Source organism: Saccostrea cucullata, unplaced genomic scaffold, assembly GCF_032062105.1.
Source record: "Saccostrea cucullata isolate Sc308-1 unplaced genomic scaffold, CSIRO_AGI_Scuc_v1 ctg10575, whole genome shotgun sequence".
Lineage (NCBI taxonomy): Eukaryota > Metazoa > Mollusca > Bivalvia > Ostreida > Ostreidae > Saccostrea > Saccostrea cuccullata.
The window spans coordinates 1-6,936 of record NW_026923782.1 but is presented as its reverse complement, the minus strand read 5'-3'; the positions used below and the strand labels follow the sequence as shown (position 1 = coordinate 6,936).

The following is a 6,936-nucleotide window of genomic DNA, read 5'->3' as shown; positions in this document are numbered from 1 at the left end:
CTTTAAAATTCACAATCTGCACAAGATACAATGAAATAATACGCAAGAATGCTGCATTTTTTTTTTTATAAAATTGATGCTAGGACAAAGTCTAACTTGAAGCAAATTAAGTGAGCATGTGGAGACATATTTTTTTTATTGATGCTGTACTTTATTTATATACACAGCATTGTTGTATAGCCAATGTTCATTGTAAACATACTGAGCTTGTTACAAATTTAATTATAAGAGAAAACCGGAGAAAGTGGCAATTGGGGCACCGTTATAACCGTTACCAGACTGGTGTCTGACCCACACTGCGTCTCCCTTCTGAACAGTCAGCACCACCAGATTGGGACCCGCGTCGTAATAATCAGGATTGCCACTATAACTATAGGCCATCGCTCTGACTTTTGTTGATCCATTCAACACAATGTCTACATAAATATGTTGTGTACCATAACTCTGAACATTCACGAAGAAGACGTACATCCCGGCGGTAGGAGCAGTAAATATTCCGTTACTTGGGTTGTATCCATTCCCTTCATTTGTGATAGCACGAGGAAAAACGAGCGTTCCACTGTTCCAGGAAGAACTGCTGGAGGACACTGAGGCAGAAAAGGCTACATTCTTTGACTTACCTACAAATACAATTGACTGGATTGATGTTAAATGTCCCAAATCATTCAACTCAAGATGTAAGGTTTTTAAATTATTTCAAATTGTGTTCGATCAATAAAAAATATTAATTATTGGAATTGGAGGATTTTTAAAAGAATTACAAATTTGAAGTTTCGTTCTCCTTTCCTAGGAAAACCTATGAATTTGCCTTTCTTAAAACACAACTCTTGTCATCATCTGTGATTAAATGAACTTGAATTAAGACTACGGCAAATGTGATATACTAGAATGTGCAATCGGTCATTCATATTCATCATTATATTCTCTCTCTCTTCGTTCGTCCTAATATGAATTATTGAAGTGCTTAATGAATAAATCACAACACATTTTAAGTAGGTAAGCTGCTCACTAGTGATTTATTTAATTATATATTGCAAACACATAACCATTTTAATAAATACAACTGTATAGCCCAAATTCATTGCACTCAGTTGCATCACTATCAGCCTTACTACATGTAATCTTGAAATCCTAGCGAGCGAGCTTAGAGTGCCGTGCTACCCATGATCTTCATTTATACCCTATATAACCACGTGACTTTTAAAGAAAACTTTTCTAACACGCTAAATAATACCATTCCGCACATACCTGGTAATTTTAATTCATATGATGTTAAAAATGATATTGCATAATAGCTGAATTTTATCATTTATTATAAGGAACTGATGATAAAATTACATTTCTTTAATAAGAATAATTGCATGTTTTACTTCATATCTAATAAATAATTCATGCCCTGTATTTTGCCCGAAACACTAATGTCAGCATAATGTCTAGAGCCCGAGGTTTGATACTGGTGACTCAGATTAATACAGGATACATGTATGATAAGAAAAAATCACCTGTTAAAACCTCTCTGTATTATTTAACTCATCTCTTTATATAAAATATTCTTATTTTAATTACTGGATTATTACCAGACATGTTATTCGTCACATTCATTCGGAACACCTCTAGAGACGACACGGTAGTAGACAGTTGCAATTGGTCATACTTAGATTGTTTGACTTCCGCCATCAGCTCGTCTAAGGTTTTATTGATGTCGACTGAAACTTGACCTTGGAGAGGACTTATAGGCCATGCCTGATGTCCAATCCAATTATGTAAGCTTACTTTACATAATAAAATAATGTTTAAATTAAATTAAATTAAAGGAACAAAATAACAATATAATTATACACAATGTGTAGATCCGAAGTCATGTTCATAGACTTTTGTGGTTTTGAACATGATGGTGTATCCTAAGTATTATATCTTTTTCTAGGTATATGTTAAAATAAACTCGTTAAATAAATAAAAAAAAAAAAATGAAATGAACAGGTTAAACTATTAAGAAATTAGAAATTAAAAAAAGCATATCTGTATTGAAATTATTTTATATTGTGCCGTTTTCAGCGATTCTTTGTTTCAATTTAATGAGTGTAAAATAAAAAAAAAAAACCCAGGAAAAATAATATAGAAGGAAACCAAGCGTCTATATAGACACGATGAGTATATAAATATTGTGGTCGCGGTCGATTCCAGATCTTTCATAGAATTGAATCACTCACAGCCGGTTTAATGAAAAAAATTAATAAGTATTTTATAAAATAATTAAAAATTGTAGCTATAGATTTATAAGGAATATGACACAGGGAAAGTGGAAAATTTCGCAATTTTACCTCTCATATTGTAGGAAATTGATAATAGATAAATTTTTATTTCCAATTACAAACCAGATTAAATAATAAAAAAATAGTATACCAGTATACCGGTCCACATATTTATTTTAAATAGTATTTCAAAGAAATTAACCGATTTCATTTAAAGACATACATGAATACTTTTTATAGAGTTTTAGTTTACTTTTAAAATTAAAAATAATATTTTTGAAAGATAATTTGCGAATGTATTATGTGAGAGAATATGACAATATCAATTAGGGTTGCAAGAGTTAATGTTCTTGGCGTTCCTTTTAAAAAGTTCCTTCTGTAGTGTATAAAATTTCCGAAGCTGGCCAGTCTCGTGTGTGCAAACCATCAGTATATATACTGGACAAAAATAGTTGGGGATCATAGTTTTACTTAAAATAAATAAAATAAAATTCAAAAATGCCTTTTTGTTTCGACAAAGCTACAGTAGTCAAATAAACACGCCGTTCAACCAGATTTAGTCCCAGACCAAATATCTATCCCAGCAGCACCTCCACAGAGATTACATTTTGACATCACTGAAAGCTCCAGAACAGTAGGGATGCTGGAAGAGGCAAAACACAACAGCTGTGTATTACAGAGAGCAATCAGTCTTCTATGGAACCGGTATTTGAAGACAGGCAGTGTCCAAAGAAGACCAGAACCAGGCTGCCTAAAGTGCACAACATATTACATTAGGCTAAATCTAAAGCTTGCAGACCAGCTTTATGTCTCAAATTAAAACTGGATCATATAGCAGACACTGATGGTTGCAATGGGCAACAAAGAGCACAGTTCTAAATTGGTAAAAAAAAAAGTCACTGGTGCTTCGTCTTACTCTCGGACGATTGCTCCCGGATGAATCTCAATGTGGTGTCTACTTCAATGATGGCAGAAGACTAAGTCTTGTATGAAGAGCAAAGGGGATATGCCGATTGTTGCATCTCTGAGTATGACAGATTTGGAAGTGGATCATTCATGATTTTGGCAGGTATATACGTGCTGACTGCAGAACTGATTTGCGAGTTCTTGAAGGTTCTCAGACAGATCCACGTCTCCATATCAGTGAAATAGTCTGGAGAGGGACGTTAAATAGTATACAATCAGTGTGTGAGCTTTACGGAAATAAAATGCATTCATTTAATTTTCGATTTTCATGAGAATTGGAAACGTCACTTCCACTTACAATTTACTGTTTATTTGTATCTGCTAATTTAAACAACATCGCAATTTTTTCTGATATAAAGCAATTAGAATAACTTGATATAGGCCCGTATACATGTAACGATTGCGGGGAGACGGGGCCTAAAAAATTCTTGTACTACATGTGTACCTTTCCAATAATAGAATCATCCTTACAAATCAAAAACAAGTTGCAGTATTGATATCCCCAATTTTTTAAATAACGAGACTATAATGGACTTCACAAGGGTAGAATTTAACATTAATTTATGTACATGCGCAATTAAAATCACTATCAAAATTGGCAGAGTGATCGATAGGTCATCCTGTGTCACCTATCAGTGTAACCAATGAACTCGTCCAGATACCTGAGCAGCAGAGAAAAGCAGCACATTTTATTCATTCGTCAAAGAAAAGAATCCGACATTTAACACTTTTAAATCTTTGAATACACATACACGTTCAAGAAAACCTTTATATTTGGTGCTCAGAATATTTGTCATTAACGCAGGTCGAGGACTCGAGTGAAAATCAAAGAGCGGTAATGGTTGACCATGAATGATATAGGTCAATGTGCGATCGATGAACGGCTTTCATAACAGTACACACACACAACAGTCAGGGTCCGCGGAAAATTCACGATGCATGAATTAAAAGACAGTGAATTATCTTAACAATGCTTGCTTGAATTATTTTTTTTTATATAAATAATAATGATAATGCTACATTGAATATTAATCGAAGGAAAGATGATAAGTATTTTCCCCTCCCCTCTTGTTATTTAAACTTAACACAAGGAGAAAGTTGTCTGTGAATAATCTGTATGACATCCAACTAGAGAATACGTTAAAAACTTATTTAAACAAAGTTAAACATTCAATTTAGCTATAGGTATATTATTCTGTCTACCTGATTACATTTATTTCAGTTATATACGTGTTATACGCATACGCACATAGAATTCTTCACTTGCCGTATAAAATCACTTACCTGTACATGGATTATAAAGTTTTCTGCTCATTTAATAACACATCACTCGTACAAAATAACGTTTTCATGAGATCAATAAGATGTTAAAGAACCCATTTCATATGATAACCATATCGAAATATTTACCGTTTTTGAGTTATAGAGCAAAACTTTCAAGGTCTTTCAAGGTCCGTAAATCCCTAATTTGAGGGGCCAGCCCCTTTTTAATGATGTCAAATGATAGATCTTAAAATTATGCACAATATTTGTTCAACATGTCTTAACAAATTATTTTTAGTTTAAAAGATACATATGGAAATATATGTCAATTTTTGCGCTTTAAGGCATTCTCATTTTTGACCCCTATCTAGCACCGTTTTGAGGACAGAAATCGAAAAAGAAAAAGCGATGTGCACAACTTCAATTCTTCTAGTATTTGAATTCAGTAGAATTTCTGCTCCAGCTTTTGTCGTTTCTGAGCCTTTGTCTGGAAACAAACAGTACCAAATTTTCATTTAAAGGGAAATAACTGAAAGCGGAAATAATTTTTGAAAACATTCTAATTGAGTTTTGTAACGTTTAAAAACTCTGAAAATTTGAGCGAAATCCGTTAAGAAATGAGCGAGTTACGAGGTCTCAAAGTTGGCGTCTAGGAAAAAAAAGAATAATAGGAATAATCTTAACCATCAGAATCAGTAGAAGGTCTTCCGCCTGAGCAGAAGACCTTAATTATTACTTTAGTCATTTTGAATCCAAAACGCCCATGACGCAAGTTTTTTTCACTTCCATTTCAGCAAAATAAAGAAATTCACTGAATGGTAAAGGACAGCGGTATCAAAATTTATGTAGAATAGAAAATAGTTCCTAAAAAAAGTGTTCATTTTATACATGTAACTCTTCTCCATATTTAAAAGAAGATGCAACTTTATCTTTAAAACATAGGCCTATAACATATGTAACACAGCAGAAATCCTTAGAGAAAGGATCAAGTGGTAGTGTACTAACAAGAAAACGGTTTTGTCCAATACATTTTCCAACATATGTTTTGTATGGCTACATTAGATATTTTCTTTCGATTGATTCTACACTTCTTTTCTAACATGAACCTAAAAAAACTTGACTTGCTTCTTAATATAAAGAAAAAATACACAAATGAAACGATGAACTAAATTATTTTCTTTTTACGCCTTTATTTTTTTCCAAAACAAAATCTTTATGTGTCATTTAAATCTTAAACATGAAATGTTCTTTAAATTTGGAAAGATAATTGATACAAATCAAAAAGAAAATAATCAACTTACCAGATATAGAATTTTGTATGATATTTTGTGAGTTTTCGAGGTTAGACAGTGATTGAAGCATTGTTTTATTTGTTGCAATTATATCATTGTTCAAGTTCTCCACAGAAGTGTTCAATCTCAAAGATATTTGCTCATATTTTTCCTGCATCATTTCAGGAAATTTTTTGTCAATTTCCAAAGTATGTTTATTTAAGTCCAGAAGGGTAACTGACAGGTACCGAACTTCCACTTTAAAATCTGCAAGTACATTGCTAGTGTTTGTCTCGAAACGTTCTCTTTTCTCTTCCAGTTGTTCCACAACCTGTTGAATGTATTCGTCGACTTTGGTGAAATTTTCTGTAACAGCTCTAAAGTTTCTTCATATCGCCCGTTTTCAAGCTCAAGTCTTTGGTTTTCTCTTTTCAGTTTTTCAACCTCCTGTTTTAAGGCGGTCACTTCTACGTCTGTTTCCTGCTGGGATGTTTCCAATGTCTCCATATTTTTCTTCAGATCCAGCATGTCCTTCATTAAGGCGTGTACGTTCTTCACCAGTGACATTCTGATGATTGTTTCTTGGTTCAGCAACTGTCGGAAGACGTCCGTAGTTTTGGATTCCGAATCACTGATGTCCAGTAAAGATGAACTGTTGCCCCTGCTGTCTGTGAATATAGACAATCCATTTATTTGTATGAGAAAAGCAAGCAATAACGTAAACAGTAGTGCTTGCTTCATCTTGAAAATCTGAGAAGGGATAGCGGACCAAGAGAACATTTAGCTTTATATACATTTGCATATAAACTTTGACCTTTTCTATTGCATGACACATGCGCAAGATGAAAATTCGTTAAAACATGAGTTGGCAAATATTAAAAACTGTTTTCGACTCTTACTGACGTAAGTTAACTTCCTCTTTAATGTTTTTGCTCTTTTTAATAATTTTAATAATAAAGTTAAAAGAAATTCTTCTAGAAGTAAAATCCAAATGAAGAAGAGTTGAAATGTACGTTTATCTGTTTAGGTCAATAGAAAAAGCATCTACACGTATTACGAAATTTTCTTAACTATTAAAAATGTTTATTTTTCATTGATTTTTCAAAAAAAAATTATTTTATTTTGGAGTCGGAGTTGGGATGGGTGTCTTTTCATTTTATAGAAAAAAGGGGGGTTTATCCCTA

The 6,936-nt window shown here is 33.0% G+C and overlaps 1 pseudogene; it reads right to left on the bottom strand.

Annotated features, from left to right (window-relative positions):
- Positions 1–222: 222 nt before the first annotated feature.
- On the bottom strand, positions 223–6,497 carry LOC134264908 (uncharacterized; annotated as a pseudogene).
- Between the last annotated feature and the right edge of the window lie 439 nt (positions 6,498–6,936).